Below are 19,586 nucleotides of genomic sequence, written 5' to 3' on the forward strand. Positions count from 1 at the left end.
TGCTATATAACCACCAGGGGGCGTCTCCAGCTGACACGTCACAGAGACTCATCATGTAAGGGGGTGAGACCCATCCAGGGCACAGAGACTGGCACAAGCTGTTCCCCAAAAAGCATGACTATGCCTTGGTGCAATAAGAAGCAAGGGGAAAGTTCTCAGTGAGTGGATGACCCACAGCCAAATCTTCTCCCCGAATACAAGAACTTTATATTTCCGTACCATGTAAGTCTGCTTCATAGGACACAATGCAGGAGCTCATGTGTTACAACCCCACAATATTGTCACAATTCCCAGAATACAGAGGAATATTTAAACAATTTGATACAATGTTGCACTTTCCAGGACTGTTTATTAATGTATCAGGCACGCCACCTGGTGGCCAGACACGGCATGGGCTGTGATGGGACCTGAAAAACAATAATCGTCTCTACGAAGAGGATAGAACATTGATAACAACAAGTGTAGATGGAATGAAGGACTTATTGCGGAGCGTCAAGATGGAAACCTCGAGCATGGGACTGCTGTCAAGATGGAAACCTCGAGCATGGGACTGCTGTCAAGATGGAAAACTCGAGCATGGGACTGCTGTCAAGATGGAAAACTCGAGCATGGGACTGCTGTCAAGATGGAAACTCGAGCATGGGACTGCTGTCAAGATGGAAACCTCGAGCATGGGACTGCTGTCAAGATGGAAAACTCGAGCATGGGACTGCTATCAAGATGGAAAACTCGAGCATGGGACTGCTGTCAAGATGGAAAACTCGAGCAAGGGACTGCTATCAAGATGGAAAACTCGAGCATGGGACTGCTATCAAGATGGAAAACTCGAGCATGGGACTGCTATCAAGATGGAAAACTCGAGCATGGGACAGATATCACGATGGAAAACTCGAGCATGGGACTGCTATCAAGATGGAAAACTCGAGCATGGGACTGCTGTCAAGATGGAAACTCGAGCATGGGACTGCTATCAAGATGGAAAACTCGAGCATGGGACTGCTATCAAGATGGAAAACTCGAGCATGGGACTGCTGTCAAGATGGAAACTCGAGCATGGGACTGCTATCAAGATGGAAAACTCGAGCATGGGACTGCTATCAAGATGGAAACTCGAGCATGAGACTGCTGTCAAGATGGAAAACTCGAGCATGGGACTGCTGTCAAGATGGAAACTCGAGCATGGGACTGCTGTCAAGATGGAAACTCGAGCATGGGACTGCTGTCAAGATGGAAAACTCGAGCATGGGACTGCTGTCAAGATGGAAACTCGAGCATGAGACTGCTGTCAAGATGGAAAACTCGAGCATGAGACTGCTGTCAAGATGGAAAACTCGAGCATGGGACTGCTGTCAAGATGGAAACTCGAGCATGGGACTGCTGTCAAGATGGAAACTCGAGCATGGGACTGCTGTCAAGATGGAAAACTCGAGCAAGGGACTGCTATCAAGATGGAAACTCGAGCATGGGACAGATATCAAGATGGAAAACTCGAGCATGGGACTGCTGTCAAGATGGAAACTCGAGCAAGGGACTGCTGTCAAGATGGAAAACTCGAGCAAGGGACTGCTATCAAGATGGAAACTCGAGCATGGGACAGATATCAAGATGGAAAACTCGAGCATGGGACTGCTATCAAGATGGAAAACTCGAGCATGGGACTGCTGTCAAGATGGAAAACTCGAGCATGGGACTGCTGTCAAGATGGAAAACTCGAGCAAGGGACTGCTATCAAGATGGAAACTCGAGCATGGGACAGATATCAAGATGGAAAACTCGAGCATGGGACTGCTGTCAAGATGGAAAACTCGAGCATGGGACTGCTGTCAAGATGGAAAACTCGAGCATGGGACTGCTGTCAAGATGGAAAACTCAAGCATGGGACTGCTATCAAGATGGAAAACTCGAGCATGGGACTGCTATCAAGATGGAAAACTCGAGCATGGGACTGCTGTCAAGATGGAAAACTCGAGCATGGGACTGCTGTCAAGATGGAAACTCGAGCATGAGACTGCTGTCAAGATGGAAAACTTGAGCATGAGACTGCTGTCAAGATGGAAAACTCGAGCATGGGACTGCTGTCAAGATGGAAAACTCGAGCATGGGACTGCTGTCAAGATGGAAACTCGAGCATGAGACTGCTGTCAAGATGGAAAACTCGAGCATGAGACTGCTGTCAAGATGGAAAACTCGAGCATGGGACTGCTGTCAAGATGGAAACTCGAGCATGGGACTGCTGTCAAGATGGAAAACTCGAGCAAGGGACTGCTATCAAGATGGAAACTCGAGCATGGGACAGATATCAAGATGGAAAACTCGAGCATGGGACTGCTGTCAAGATGGAAACTCGAGCATGGGACTGCTGTCAAGATGGAAAACTCGAGCAAGGGACTGCTATCAAGATGGAAACTCGAGCATGGGACAGATATCAAGATGGAAAACTCGAGCATGGGACTGCTGTCAAGATGGAAACTTGAGCATGGGACTGCTATTAAGATGGAAAACTCGAGTGTGGGACAGATATCAAGATGGAAAACTCGAGCATGGGACTGCTATCAAGATGGAAAACTCCAGCATGGGACTGCTATCAAGATGGAAAACTCGAGCATGGGACAGATATCAAGATGGAAAACTCGAGCATGAGACTGCTATCAAGATGGAAAACTCGAGCATGGGACAGATATCACGATGGAAAACTCGAGCATGGGACTGCTATCAAGATGGAAAACTCGAGCATGGGACTGCTGTCAAGATGGAAAATCGAGCATGGGACAGATATCAAGATGGAAAACTCGAGCAAGGGACTGCTATCAAGATGGAAAACTCGAGCATGGGACTGCTATCAAGATGGAAAACTCGAGCATGGGACGGATGTCAAGATGGAAAACTCGAGCATGAGACTGCTATCAAGATGGAAAACTCGAGCATGGGACTGATATCAAGATGGAAAACTCGAGCATGAGACTGCTATCAAGATGGAAAACTCGAGCATGGGACAGATATCACGATGGAAAACTCGAGCATGGGACTGCTATCAAGATGGAAAACTCGAGCATGGGACTGCTGTCAAGATGGAAAACTCGAGCATGGGACTGGCATCAAGATGGAAATCTCGAGCATGGGACGGATGTCAAGATGGAAAACTCGAGCATGGGACGGATACTCAATACAAAGAAGACAAAGATATTAATTATGACCAGGCACAGCCGGGACACACTGGAGATAGACGGCGACGAAATGGAAGTTGTGAAGGGCTTCAACCTACTCGGATCGATGATCGCCCAAGAAGCAGCGACGACACCGGAAGTCAAATAGGAAAATAGTTATAAGCAAATCACCAATGAAGTCACTGGACAAGGTCATGAAATCAAGGAACACTTCACCAGCGATGAAGACAAGGCTCGTACTTAGTCTGGTCTTTTCTGTAGTGACATATGAATGCGAAACCTGGATGATAAAGAAACAAGACAGATGTAGAATCAACGCCTTCGAGATGCGGTTCTGGAGATGGATGTTATCAATACCACGGATGGCAAGAAGAAATAAATCAATTTTGAAAGATATCAAACCAAGCATGTGACGGGAAGCAAAGACCACCAAGCCACAACTTGCTTAATTTTGGACACATCATATGATGAGAGCAATTACTGGAGAAGGTCACCATGGTCGGAAGAATAGAAGAAACAAGGCGAAGATGAGAATCAGCAACCCGATGTCAGCAACCCGATGGCTGGATACGGTCAAGATAACGGCGTAGAAGACCCGGGTGGACACCTCTAGGCTGCACAAGATAGATCTTCCTACAGAACATTCATCCATCCAATCACGGCTCAAGATTGAGCGGATGACCATTTAATAATAATAAATAACTTTAGGTCGGGTTCAGACAAACATATGAAAAATTGAAAAATCACTAATTTTTCATCCAGAAATAACAAGGTTTCATCTGTACCCACGATGTCTTATGCTGAAGATTTCCCATCATTGGAGCTGAGGGTCCGAGGCCGCCCCTGATAACAGCCCAGAGCATTATCCTCCTGCACCATCTGTACAGGGGGCACAATGCAGTCAGGGGGTAACGTCCTCCTGGAATCACCAAACCCAGACTCCTCCATCAGCCGCAGATAGAGAAGTGCGATCCATCACTGCACAGAACACGTCTCCTCCAGAGTCCAGTGGTGGCGGCTTTACACCACTCCATCCGACGATCGGCATTGTGCTTGGTGATGTGCGGCTGCATGCAGCTGCTCGGCAATGAAGCTCCCGGTGGGGATGCAGTGTTTGTGCCTGGACTCTGCAGTTTTGGGGTTAGCAGAGCGTCACTTTTCTGTCCTCTACTCCTCCGCACTCGGCCCCCAACTCTGTAACGTTTCGGGGTCTTACTTTGTGGATGATGAAAAGGAAACCCACACAAAGGGAGAATTTCAAGTATTTTGTAGGATATTTTAGTGTTTTTTTTTTATTGCAGATCTGTATACAGCACTATGGGTACTGACTACAAACAAGATGTCTGTGTCCTCTGGTCCTGCAGTCACGAGTTACTCTGCATAAGAGAAAGTCGGATCCCTGAGTCAGCCTGCCCTTTTTCCAGCAAGCACTTTCCAGCTCCGTGACACCGGCAGCAGGGATGGGATCAGACCCGGTGATACGTTCCTGGTAAGTATCTCGCCATCTACTGATGATCTGAACCTCAGAACTTATTGTAACCAATAACCACAAAGTCTATTTTGCTTCTTCTGGACCTGATGAAAAACAGGAGAAACAATGGAGTCCAAAACTATTAAATAGAATAATTTTATTTGTATTAAAAAAGAAGGCACATAAAGAGAACACGACAGTTTTTAAAATATAATAAAGTGAGGCATATAGTAGATAAATAACCCAGAACCAATAGAAAAAACAGGTCAGCACTATTAATATGAAATCAGATAGCCGAGTAGACAAACCCACTATGATGTGAGTAGGTAAAGAGGTGTCTTGTTATTGCGGGCTAATTGTGCATATATAAATAGTAAATAATGTTTATAAATAATATCAATTATTGCACATAACCCTAATATTGTGACTCCACACTGTCATGCTGCAACTGTTGAAAATAAATTCCATAATATTAGGAACAGCAGCAAAAAGGCAGGATCAAATCTAAGTCTACAAGGATAATCAGATCGAAAATATATACATGAGGGCATGAATATACATACATATATATATATATCTCTACTGAAGCTTCTCATGCACCATGAGTAGCAAAGTAAATCGAAAAATTGTTTACTTTATGGTGTGTTGCCCAAATCAAACAGGGAGTGTATGTGTAGCAAGTAGCTGCACTAATAATTCCCAGTGATGGACACCTATCTGGTAACCTATGTAAATCCCATCATGGCAGGAACAACCACACAAAAATGGCGACCACTAGGGTCATGGTATACAACATATAATCAATTACAAAGCAATGTGCATGATGTTAATGAAGCGATAACAGTGTTTTTGAAGTACATGTTAATAGGTGCTGAATTAAAGAGAGAAGCAACTCAGTTAATCAAAACGGACATACCCATCATGACAAATGTGCTGGCCTGGGACCCAACGCACGTTTCGCAGCTAAAGTTATCGCTTCATTAACATCATGCACATTGCTTTGTAATTGATTATATGTTGTATACCATGACCCTAGTGGTCGCCATTTTTGTGTGGTTGTTCCTGCCATGATGGGATTTACATAGGTTACCAGATAGGTGTCCATCACTGGGAATTATTAGTGCAGCTACTTGCTACACATACACTCCCCTGTTTTCATTAAAGAGACAGCTGGATTTGGGCAACACACCATAAAGTAAACAATTTTTCGATTTACTTTGCTACTCATGGTGCATGAGAAGCTTCAGTAGATATATATATATATATATATATTCATGCCCTCATGTATATATTTTCGATCTGATTATCCTTGTAGACTTTTAGATTTGATCCTGCCTTTTTGCTGCTGTTCCTAATATTATGGAATTTATTTTCAACAGTTGCAGCATGACAGTGTGGAGTCACAATATTAGGGTTATGTGCAATAATTGATATATTATTTATAAACATATTATTTACTATTTATATATGCACAATTAGCCCGCAATAACAAGACACCTCTTTACCTATTTACATCATAGTGGGTTTGTCTACTTGGCTATCTGATTTAATATTAATAGTGCTGACCTGTTTTTTCTATTGGTTCTGCGTTATTTATCTACTATATGCCTCACTTTATTATATTTTAAAAACTGTCGTGTTCTCTTTATGTGCCTTCTTTTTTTATACAAATAAAATTATTCTATCTAATAGTTTTGGACTCCATTGTTTCTCCTGTTTTTCTTTATGTCGTTTAAGGAGCCGCCTCTATTGTAAATATTATCGAGGCCTACTATATGTACATCACAGGTGATGGGTTAATAATGTCTTTTTGGAGCATTGTTTTCATGTTCTTCTTCTGGACCTGGCAGAGAGCGCCACCTGGTGCTCACAGCTCAGATGGCACATGGCTCTTATATTTCCTTCACCAGGTGTTTGTTTTGCAATCTCTGTTGAAATTAAATAAAAGGCGAAAGCTGAAACCAATCACCAACTGGTTAAAGCAAATACGACTCTGCTGGTTCAGCTGGGAATCCGTTTACTCAGACCCTGTGCCTGGCACAACCTTACCCGCCATTGTAACCAGCGCAAACGTCCTTGAGTCTCGTAGGCACATCGCAGGGAGTGAAGTTCAAAATGTTGTTTCACTTGTGCAAAAAACAGAAACGGTAACATATAGGCAACAAGCCCCATGCACCAGGCCGATGTCATGCAAGGAAGGGGTAGAACATACCAGCATGGGTAGAGATGACACCATAATGCTGCATATCATAGGGCTGCTAACCAGGGAAAGCAGATTTATCTACATCCCTTCATCACTCTCTCCATAGCTTCATCGGGTCCCACCACGAATGGCCTCCAAAAGTCTTCAAGTTACTCCCAGAGAAGCTGAGCTCCTCACCTACTTTGCCTTCATTCTGCACCCAGCTCATCCCAGCTGGGTTGATGCTGATGCTTATGGAGGCCATGTCCTCTGACACAGTCTCCTTCCTTCTTGGTCACACCTCCCTTATATTGCCTGGAGTTTCGGGGTCATTATCCTGATAGATCACAGATGGTGACCCCACTAAGTGCAGCCAATATGTGGTGGTGGTCACTGCAGAATGCTGGGGGTGCCATTCTAGGTAGTGGCCTGAATCTGGAATAAATCAGCCACAGAGTCACCATCAGAGCCCCCCATCATCACACCTACCCCTCCATGCTTCATTTCATGGTGGGCACCACACGCATGGAGAAACATCCTCTCACATTTTCTGCATCTTACAAAGAAATGGAGGCTGGTAGCAACAATGTCAAAGTTTGACTCATGAGACCAAAGTAGATTTCCACCAATTTCATGTCCTGACCTTGTGTTGCTCAGTCCAGACATCTCTTCTTGTCTGTGGTCCTCTGTAGCATCGTCTTTGCAGTCTAATATAAAGGCTATTCCCAAAATGCCTCTGGCCAGCTGATGCACAGATATCTGTGCATCTTATATGAGGGACGTTTTCTGACGTGCTGACAGTTTATGGGTTCTGAGGCAAGTAACTCTGATGAACTTATCCTCTGCAGCAGAGATCATTCTTGGTCTTCGTTCCTGGGACACTACTCATGGGAATTATCAGAGATTGTGGTTTTTCATGACTGCTTTTGAGGCTATACCTCCAAAGCTCTAGCAACTTTCCAGATTGAGTGACCTTCATATCTTATCTTACAGTAATGATGGACTGTTGTTTCTCTTTATGTAGTTGTCGGCTTCGTGCCATATTCTGGCTTAGGACAGATGTAGAATAGGCTCTTGGCGCTGTGCAGCAACAAAATTCACCCGATAGCAGCAAATACTACTAGTAGCTGTAGGACAGCGATTCCACAAATGTCTGGACAAGGCGACCTGTTCATTGGATGCCATTACAGGTGACAACCTACTGAAGTTTCCAAGACAATGCCAAAGGGGCATAAAGCTGTCATCAGAGAAAACGGGGGATACAAGAAGCAATCTAAAATGGAGCGCATTCTGGTTTGTGTCATACATGTTCCATTTTTCTTTTGCAAACTTCAGTCTAAATCTACAATGTGCACATTCCATTTTAAAGGAAAACTACTGCAGAAACAGGGGTGTCGAAACTTTTCACTAGTATATTATGAAAGCGAACTGGTCAGCTAAATTTACTGTGCTGTAAACCCCTTAGGGCAGGGTTCCCCAACTCCAGTCCTCAAGGCCCACCAACAGATCATGTTTTCTTGATTTCCTTAGTATTGCTCAGGTGATAATTGCATCACCTGTGCAATACAAAGGAGATCCTGAAAACATGATCTGTTGGTGGACCTAGAGGACTGGAGTTGGGGAACCCTGCTTTAGGGTATGTGCACACGTTGCGGATTCTGGTGCGAATCCACAGCGGATTTGGCCCTGCAGATCCACAGCAGAATCTTCTGCGGTGTACAGTACCATTATATTCTATGTAAAATAAAAACGCTGTGCACATGCTGTGGATATTTCCGCGCAGATTTGCTGCGGTTTTGAATCCGAACCATGTCAATTCTTTGTGCGGATTCCGCAGCGTTTTTACACCTCTTCCATTATAGGAATCCGCAGGTGTAAGAATGCAGGTGAAATCCGCACAAAAACTGCAGAAAATCCGTAGTAAATCTGCACTAAATCCGCAAGTTATTTTACCTGAGGATTTAGCAAAATCCGCACGGAAAAATCCGCAGCAGAATCCGCAACGTGTGCAGATACCCTAAGGGTGGGGGCTGAACAGTAACGCATCGCATGCAGGGATTTGGGATATAAACATCTTCTGCAATATTTAAAGGGTTGTCTTAAGTTTTTAATTGGTAAAACTGAAAAATGCATTTAAAAACCAACTTCGCCATGCTGCTCATTAAAAAATCCTGTCCTCAAGAGTGGAAGCATTTTTAATTTCATAAGTTTTTGCTTGTTGCCAAAGTTACCAGCCTCCTCTGCAGTCCATCAGCGGTGGCTGGTTTACTAGGCAGAGTGCGCGCTTACAAGCTGTTTGCGAGAGACATATAAAGTGCTGCTCTGTAGTTGGTCAGATCTCTAGAGCATACGCTTCACTGATGCTGCAGCGGCAAATTCACCTGCTTGCAGCATCGGAAAGCGCAGCAACATCCAGCGACGCAGCAATAGAGCTGATCTGAGATGTCAATTATACAAAGGATGCCGAACCCCAGCCAACAGAAAGCCAAGAAACAGTGCGCTCCTTAGGATTAAACAACCCCATTACCTGCTGCATGCACTTAACGATGCGGTTCTTAGTAGGTTATGCACATTTATACATATTTTTTATTTGCTTACTAAATGCAAAATTGAACTTCCTAAATTTCTCTATTAATCATTTCTTTCCATTTTTAGTGTTGCAGAGGGATTCATCCAGCCTGCAACATCTGACACAGATGCGTTAGATTTCTGATTCTGAAGGATCTTTCTGCTTTCTCCTCCCTTTTCTCAGTTTTATGCATAGCAGCATAGAGGGCGTCGTGAACAGATCTCCAGTGTGAGGGGAAAGAATGGAAACAGCATCTACAGTTTCAGGGGAGGCAGAAAAAACAAGCACATAAAGAGGAAATAAGTGCAGGATAGACATTCTCATATATGATCTAATAAAGGCAACAGCTCCCTGAATATACACACAGCTCATTTCCAGCCTACATTCCTGAGAGACAGAGTGCACATCCCAGCTACATTCTTGGAAGAGACAGCTCACATCCAGCCTACATTCCTGTGAGACCAAGCTCACATTCAGCCTACATTCCTGTGAGACCGAGCTCACATCCAGCCTACATTCCTGCGAGAGTGCACACAGAGCTCACATTCAGCATATGTTCCTGGGAGAGACAATACCACAAGAGTACAATCTGACAGATCAGAGCTCTCCTGCTTTACTCTCAGCACTTGGATAGGTTCACACAAACGCATAAAAATAATCGTTTCATCCAGAAAAGCGGACATCATTTTTCTCACTTGTCATCCGTGTAGTTTTTCACAGTAGCAGCTACTGATTTACACAACCATTTAATTTCTTCTTACATCATTGCAATGCATCCATAAAAAAAACGGCTGCTGTACTGTGGCTCCGTACAACTTCTAATTTGTTTGTGCCCCCATAGATGTGAAGGGTCGAGTCTCATCCAATTTACAGCAGAAACTATTACATGCTGACTTTTTTCACAGATTCAGGTCAGAAAAGATGGATTTTTGGTTCTTACCGTAAAATCTTTCTTGGAGCCTTCATTGGGGGACACAGATTACCATGGGATGTATGCTGCTGCTGCTAGGAGGCTGACACTATGCAAAAACAAGAAAATTGGCTCCTCCCCGGCAGTATACACCCACCGACAGACACCAAGTACCTCAGTTGGTGAGAAAGCAGTAGGAGAAGCCACGGAACTTTAAACATATGTACCAACCCAACAAGGAGCTCAAAGCCCAACACGGTACAGCTTAAACAGGGAGGGTGCTGTGTCCCCCAATGAAGGCTCCAAGAAAGTGATTTTACGGTAAGAACCAAAAATCCATCTTTCTTTATCGCCTTATTGGGGGACACAGATTACCATGGGACGTTCCAAAGCAGTCCCAAGGGCGGGAACAGCAATAAGGAACGAAAGAACCGGAAAGGTTTAGGTCGGCCGGTGAGCCACCGCCGCCTGCAGAACCTTCCTACCAACAAATGCATCAGACGAGGCCAGGGTATGAACCCTGTAGAACCTCGCAAAAGTGTGAAAGGACGACCAGGTCGCGGCCCTGCAAATCTGCAAAGCCGAAGCCTGGTGACGCACAGCCCACGAAGCTGCCACAGCCTGGGTAGAGTGGGCTCTCACTCCCGGAGGGTGCCGCTTTTCCTGAAGACGGCACGCCTCCAGAATGGTAGAACGAATCCAGCGAGCTATCGTGGATTTGGACGCCGGAAACCCTTTCCGGCGACCTTCATAGAAGACTAGCAAGGAATCGGATTGACGAAAAGAAGCAGTCCTGGCGAGATAAACACGCAAGGCTCTGACTACATCTAGTTTGTGGAGGGACTTCTCAATAGGGTGAGACGGAGCAGGGCAAAAAGATGTAAGAACGATCTCCTCATTGATGTGGAAGGAGGATACGACCTTTGGGAGAAAGGAAGGAACGGGCCTGAGAATGACCTTATCCTGATGGAGAATCAGGTACGGGGAACGGCATGACAAGGCCGCCAATTCAGAAACTCTTCTGATGGATGTAATGGCAATCAAGAAAGTTACCTTCCACGAAAGAAGGGATAAAGGAATGTCCTGGATAGGCTCGAACGGCGCCTTTTGGAGAGCGCTAAGGACGAGAATGAGATCCCACGGATCTATCGGCGAATGATGCGGAGGAGCCACACGGGCGACCCCTTGGAGAAAAGTCTTAACCTGCGGTAAGGCCGCCAGCTCTCTTTGGAAGAGGATAGACAGGGCGGAGACCTGGCCCTTGAGGGTACTGAGGGACAGACCCGCATCTAAACCAGACTGGAGGAACCCCAGAATAGATGGAATGGAAAGGGACATAGGAAAGACTTTTTTACCGTCGAACCAACGGAAAAAGGCCTTCCAGCACCTATGGTAAATGCGGGAAGAGGCCGGTATTCTGGCTTTGATCATAGTCTGAATCACCTGGTCAGACAAACCTGATTCTCTCTGGGTCGCAGCCTCAAAAGGCCATGCCGTTAAATTCAGAGATTGAGAATTCTCGTGGTAAGGGGGACCTTGCAAGAGAAGATCCGGACGGTCTGGAAGCCTCCAGGGAACGTCCGCGAGCATGTTCACCAGCTCCGCGTACCAAGGGCGTCTTGGCCAGTCTGGGGCCACCAGAATCACTGGTACACCTTCCGATTTTATCTTTTTGACCACTCGCGGGATCAAGGCAAGAGGCGGAAATAGATAAGGAAGTCGGGACTGGGACCACGGAATTACCAGGGCGTCGCAAGAGACGGCTAGAGGGTCCCTGGACCTGGCTACGAAGTGCGGAACTTTGTGGTTCATCAGAGATGCCATGAGATCGACATCTGGGGTGTCCCAGCGCTGGCATATCTGATGAAAGACTGAGGGGTGAAGGGCCCATTCGCCTGATGCTAGACCCTGATGACTCAAAATCGGCCGCCCAATTTTCCACCCCTGGAATGTGAACGGCGGAGACTGCAGGAACGTGACGTTCTGCCCAGCGCAGTATCTTGGCTACTTCCGCCATCATTTGCTTGCTGCGCGTGCCCCCCTGGTGGTTTATGTATGCCACAGCTGTGGTGTTGTCCGACTGAATGCGGACCGGCTTGCCGAGGAAGAGAGGCTACTAGTGAAGAAGAGCCAGGAAGATTGCTCTGATCTCCACAAGATTGATGGGGAGAAGAGCCTCCTGTGGGTTCCACCGGCCTTGAGACGTTTTTAGATGGCACACCGCTCCCCACCCTAGAAGGCTGGCATCGGTGGTGATGACTTGCCATTGAAGCGAAAGAAAGGACCTCCCTTGAAGGACTGACTCTGACCTTGCCCACCAAGTCAGGGATTGTCTCACTCTGAGGGGAAGGAGAATGGGACAGTCCAAGGACAGCGAGGTCTTGTCCCAGGCCGAAAGAAGAGCAAACTGGAGGGGACAAAGATGAAATTGTGCAAAGGGCACCGCTTCCATGGAAGATACCATTTTCCCCAGAACCTTCATGCAGGACCGAAGGGGAATGGGGATTGGCCGCTTGAGCAGTCGGATCCCTTTGGAAAGAGCTGTAAAGTCTTGCCGGGACGATCCCTTGATCAAAAGGTCATCCAGATAAGGGGTGATGAGGATCCCCCTGGAGCGGAGGATGGCCATGACTGTCGCCATCACCCTCGGGAAAACCCGGGGAGCGGGGGCCAGACCGAAGGGGAGAGCCGTGAACTGGTAGTGGTCTTCATGAATCGCAAAACAAAGGTATTTCTGATGTTGCAAACACACAGGGATGTGAAGGTAGGCATCCCGTATGTCCACAGAACAGAGAAATTCCTTGTGTCCCATTGAGGCTATCACCGACCGAAGAGACTCCATTCTGAAGTGGAAAATCTTTACGCGGCGATTGAGCAATTTGAGGTCCAGGATTGGCCGAAAAGAACCGTCCTTTTTTTTGGGACAACAATGAGATTTGAATAGAAGCCTGAAAATCATTCGTGTGCGGGAACCGGAACGATCACTCCGGCGGCAAGAAGAGAGACAGCTTGAAAGAATCCTGGAATGCGAGACCGCTGTCTTGGAGGTCGGGACAGGAAAAAAACGTCCCTTTGGCGGAGACGCAAACTCGATCTTGTATCCAGATGTGATGATTTCCCTGACCCAAGCGTCGTCGACAACGAACAGCAGGCGTCCATGAAAAAGGAAAGTCTGCCTCCCACACCCTGGAAGAAATTGGAGGCAAACCTACCGGACCGGGTACCTGACGACCTGGGGTATTGACCTCTAGATCTCCAGCGGGGAGCGGGTTTGTAAGATGGTCTTTTCTGCTCTCACTCCTTAGAGGCGGAAGGCCGATCTTGCCGGGTAGATCTCTCTGATGACGCGAAGGGACAAAAGGGCCTAAACGGCCGGAAACCCTTTTTGTTAAAGAAACGTTTTGGTCGAGACTGTGGAAGGGAAGTGCTTTTACCACCAGTGGCATCGGAAATTATCTGATCCAACTTGGCTCAAAAGAGCCTAGAACCATGGAAAGGCAGACTGGTAAGTGACTTCTTTGAGGTAGTGTCCGCATTCCATGACTTTAGGCAAAGGACTCGGCGTACGGCCACTATGTTGCTGTTAGCCCTTGCCACGCACCCAGCTGCATCTAGGGCGGCGGCCAAAAGGTATTTACCCGCATGATTAATTTGATCTGCCAGATCCGCCAACTCGTCCTGAGGAGCTGCTGCTAAGATGCCCCTGTGAAGAATCTTTGCCCAAGCAGAGATGACCTTTGCTACCCAGGCAGATGCGAAAATCGGACAGAGGGAGGCACCAGATGCCTCAAAAATTGATTTCGCTAGAGACTATTTGTCTGTCTGTTGGATCCTTAAGTGATGCCCCATCCGGGAGGGATAGGACAGTCTTTGAGGCTATGCGAGAGACAGGAGGATCCACTTCGGGGGCTTTGGACCATTTTGCGCTTAAATCCGCATCAAAGGGGTACAGGACAACTAAGTACCAGCGGCCTGAGAAGCGCTGCTCGGGGTGCTCCCAGTGTTTGGTCAGTGTAGTATCAAACTCTTTATGGTTTGGGAAAGTTTGGGATGGAGGTCTTGCCTGCTTAAATGGAATGGAATATTCCTGAGAAGTGGCTTGTGTTGTTTAATTTCTAAGGTTTGAAAGACAGCTGAAAGGAGGCTCTCGACCATCTACCGAGTTTTAGACATGTCATCTGCTTCTGAACTAGATCCCGATTGGGGATCCTCATCTGACCTAGTGTCGTCTCCTGAAGAGGGAGAAGGGCACCTGGGAGAAGCAGCCGGGCCTAGAGAGCTGGAAGACGAGCCAAAGAGAACACGCTTCCTAGTAATTCTACTCGATCTGTCCCTCTGAAGGTCGCGGTCAGGTGCAGACGACTCACCTTGCGAGGCGGTCGGTGCACAGGTGGCTGTAGATAGCTGAGGCAAATGTTCTAGGACCTGGACCAGGGACTGAGACACTTTAGTCAGATCAGAGACCGACTGCGACATTGCAACGGCCCACTCTGGGAGAGAAGAGGTACCCTCATCCCGGGAATGTGTGCTCCTGCGAGGCATACATGGCGGAAGGACTGCAGGACGGAGAGATGGGCGACGACTGACCTGACGGACACTTCTTTTTACAGCGTGCACAGGCGTAGTGAATAACGGTGGGCTTGAAAGAAAGCGCCGTTGAAGGGTTGAACATAGGTGGGGTACGCCGTATGGCCGCACTAGATAAGATCAGGGACTGCAGAGGGGAGCTAATTTGCAATAAAGGGCTGAGCCTACTGAGAATCTGACGAGCAGCAGGACCCTGAAGTATCCCCCAAGCAGCGAAGGAAGAAGAGAGATTCCAGTCAGGAAACTGGCTGTGAGGTTGAGGAAGGCGGAGCTTGGCACCGGGACGTGATCGGGCCATGGAGGTGGGGGGGGGGGGGCGCGGTAATAAAAAGATTGATGCCTCTGAAAGCAAATGGAGCCCTGTAAATAGGGTGGAATGGGCGCGCGAAAAAAAGGGCGCCAGAGAGAAAAGGAGAAGCGCGTCCTGAGCAGGGAGGCAGGAGAGAAAGTGAAAACGCTCTCCCTCCCCGCCTGGATCTCTAGCCTGCAATGGCCGCGGCGCCGATAGAGGTGAGCTGTGCCCCCACCGCTCTGGCAAAAACCTCCCCCAGTGATGAAAAGACCCATTCAGCTGGAGCGACCGTTCCAGGGGACCGCTGATGCCTGTGCACGGCGGAGAGCGCGGTTGTCAGCATGAGGCGCGCGGCTGGCAGAGGGAGGAGGGCGGGAATTTCAAATGTTGCTCAGAGACATGCCGGCTGAAGGGAACGATCAGACTCTTACCTGACGTCCCTGAAGAGGATAACCGCAGGGGCCCTGCGTAACAGTCAGGCCGCTGGGAGAAGACCTCTTACTCTCTGACATGTAGAAGACGGCGTTTTCTTGCTGGGAAGGAGGGATAGCCTGCTGACCACCGCCGTCTTCCTCTCAGCCCTGTCCCAGGAGAGGGGTGAGGGGTTGTTTTGGCAAGGACCGGCCACCCGTCATCCGCCCATAACACCGACTGGTGTTAGGGAAAGGTCCTGCCTGCGGTACTGAGAGTTGCGATGTGGGAAATCACCACACTGCTCGCTCAGCCGCCTGATATAGGAAATCAGAGTGAAAACTACACCGTTTCCTGATGTGAAGACCTGAAAGAAATAAGCGAGAAAAGATTAAAAAGTTCGACAAACACCTAAGGAAATAAAAGGATTATTAACTGCGGATCTGAGAATATCCCGGTCCACCTCCTACAGACACTAAGCACAAACTGGGGTACTTGGTGTCTGTCGGTGGGTGTATACTGCCGGGGAGGAGACAATTTTCTTGTTTTTGCATAGTGTCAGCCTCCTAGCAGCAGCAGCATACACCCCATGGTAATCTGTGTCCCCCAATAAGGCGATAATGAAAAAAAAATTTCTTATCTGCACTGTTCCATTGGATAACAATGGGATGAGGGCTGTTTTTTTTTTTTTTTAAATCAAAATTATGGCTGTCAGAATGATCTCTTCTTAAAAGATAGAAGTGAGGAGGAGGTGGAGGTTGTACAGTTCAAAAAAGGAGGAAAGCAATGAGGGCGTTAGGGAGGGTAGCTCACTCAGGCCAAAGATAGGGAAGCACAACATCTTTCAGAAGTAAAAGGGGAAATCAGTCCAGGAATGAAGTTGTACTGATACATGCGAGCTAGTGAAGGCAGCAAGACACACAAAGACATCAAATCATGCGTGTATTTCTAGAGATGCAGAAACCAGAGAAAAATCTGAATCTGGGGAAGGAAACAAACTACATATCAGAGAATCTGAAAACAAGCGATTACTTTTTAGTTATCTCTGGCATATGCATAAAGAATAATAATTTCTGCTGTCAGCAATTGCCCCACTGGGATGAGCTCTCTGATGCCCAGCAGTAAAATGGCCAGTTTGGATTTCTCCTTCAGCTGTGAACACGACTCTAGGATCAGACTATACAGGGTCTGTAGTCATAGAGACACGTAGTTCTGCCCAGTAGCTGTAAAGTACACAGAACTGTGGGAGATTTTCTTTTAATAAAGACTATTTGCAAACTTTTTTTTTAATCTAGATTGGAGCAAATTCAACTAGTGGAAAAAAATACAAGTGCACTTGGAAGGTGATCGTTTTGGCATAAATGGTTTAGGAAAGCACATGGTATTGTGACCACCATGGGAAGGCGCAGCAGACTGGAGAGGTGGTCTGGCTAAGCTCATGCCCGACTTCCAGCAGATGCACCATCCACGCCGATCCTGGTCACTGCCGGGTGCTGGACAGGCAGATTTTTGGGGATTATTGGATGGTAACAGAATAGCACGTTCATGGTTTTGGAAATCACGGAGACGATTGCTGTCGCACCTGCGCTCCGCTCTCACGCGTTTCAGATTAGTTACATGCATTAAATCATGTTCTGCTTATTAAAGTGCCCCAGACGCACGCCGTGACTGATCTGTGTGAGACGCGCAGCGGCGTTATGTCACCCCCGTATATAATGGAGACGACAAGGTCACACAATGCTGCACGCCCCCGAGCAGAACTGACACGATTTGTGACATGTTGTATATACAGAGTAATACAATATATCGAGAACATGCGGGGGCGCAACACAATTACCTATCATATCAGCAACACGGGATTAAAAGGCATTTAAAGGGACATTTATTGTCTCCTCAAGCAATAGTGCGTGAGATGCCGGACAGGATATTAAAGAGTCTCATCAACTGAATACATGAAAAGAAATGAGTGACCAACCACGGGGAGCATCTGTGGGAAACTCGTCTGCAGCTATACAACATCCCAGCAGCGCCACCACAGGACAAATTAGTTACTACATGTTGTTAATGTGCTGATTGTTATCTGAATGCTTTTTGAGAATCTAAAAGCCTTTAAGAAATTGCAGCAATTTTTTTTCTGGCAAAGAGGCGATATTTAAATAAATAGTTTAAGGAAAATACACAGGCGTTCCTGAAAACTAAAGTCCCCTGTGCATTCTTTGGTACATCTTCCCTTCTTGAAAATTCGACATGCAAAAATAGTTTGTTTTTTTTTTAAACCGAAGTAAACAAAAAAAAAACAAAAAACAATACAACGACAAATTTCTATTCGGTATTTTTGGTGTTGACAATTGCAGAAGGAAAAGAAAGCCCAAAGACAAATAGGATCAGATCCTAAGGCTGTGTACACACATTACATCTGTGGTTGTATTTCACTGGGGTTGTGTCAATTTCAAATATTTCAGAAAATGCATTTTTGCCAGTCAAGCACCCCCAAAACAAACCAAATACAAAACAAAAATGTGTAAATGCAGCGTAAAAGCAGATCCACGTGAAACGGACAACAGGAGGAACAACTGTACCGTGCATTAGTGCATGTGGGCGATATTCCAAATGAACCTCTGGTGTATGATTTAATAAATACAAAAAAAAAAAAAAAAAAAAGGAAAATGACACCACACAGCCAGCACGAGCCGGGTCCAGGGTATGGTGCATGTACAAAGTCTGCAGCTCTGCACAAATCGGCTATGCAGACGAGCACAAGACCATGAGCCAAGTGTAGTGCTTATCTGAACTGAACCGAAAGATACATGAAAATAATCTGCACCCAAACTGATGAATGAAGCCCCCATGGAGCAAAGCTCAATAAGAGCAGTGTACAATCCCACAAGGAACACTACGTGGAAGCCACTGGAGTCTTGTGGTATCACCACCCCCCACACATACAGCCTGGCTGCCCCCTCTGCACAGTATGGGAGGGTCCGCCAGTGCTTGAGAGATAAGCCGGGAGGTGCAGGTGGCCTGAAAGATAAGGGCAGGTTACAGAACCATTATCAGCAGCTTCTTACAGCCATAACACCACATTTTAGACTTCACCCCATGTAGTTTTATTTTTGCAGTCTTCCTGGATCAAGCGCTTATATTTTTTTGGTGCTGTCTAAATGGGATCAGGTCATATACTTCAGGCCGGCACAAAACCTGAGGCCCCGTTCCCTTCAGCTTTGCTTGGCATTTTGGGGGGCTAATCGGTGGGGGAATTTGAGACCATCTGTTGCAGTGACGGCTCCATCATGCACAAGCTGTGCTTTGGGCCTATACCGTGCTGCCTTCAGAACTGTGGAGAGAAGGAATCATGTTCACTATAATGGGGTGGGCTACGGAGTGGTGTCTAGAATTGCAGCTTAGCTCCACTGAAGTCAACGGTGATGAGATGCAATACCATATACAACCTATAGACAAGGGTGATGCCGTCAAGTTTGTCTGATACTGGACAAACCCTTTAAGGGCAATGTCCATTCTTAGAGTGCTATAAGACCTGTACATTGGAGGTATAAGTCAGGAGCAGAACCCTCCATCGGCAGACTCCAACGCTGTGTGCAGAACCTCAGGCCATGGTCACAGCTCACAGTTTGGAGACTCGGGCTGCGAACGATGGGGAACATTTACTATTCTGGCTCAAGCAACAAGGGGCAACACTTCGGAAAAATCGGAAGAGCTTATGGTGACTGCCAACGCAACCTTGTACCATGGTCTTAATGAATACACTAGTGGGTTTTCCACCCACCTCTGCATCACAGATCAAACCCATTACCTTCAAAGAACGGCCATCATCGCCTCTAGTCTGGTGCCCCCTGGTGGTAAGAAGGAAGAAATAAGACTACCAGTAACATCCCAAAGTCTTGTCAACATCTAGTGTTTTATCTGGACTTTTTTTAGGGTACAAAATAAAAATACAGCATGTTATATTACCAGCAAAATTAATGGGATTTCTAAAATGTTACTG

This window comes from Dendrobates tinctorius, unplaced genomic scaffold, assembly GCF_039654945.1.
Source record: "Dendrobates tinctorius isolate UK_male_01 unplaced genomic scaffold, ASM3965494v1 ptg000138l, whole genome shotgun sequence".
NCBI lineage: Eukaryota > Metazoa > Chordata > Amphibia > Anura > Dendrobatidae > Dendrobates > Dendrobates tinctorius.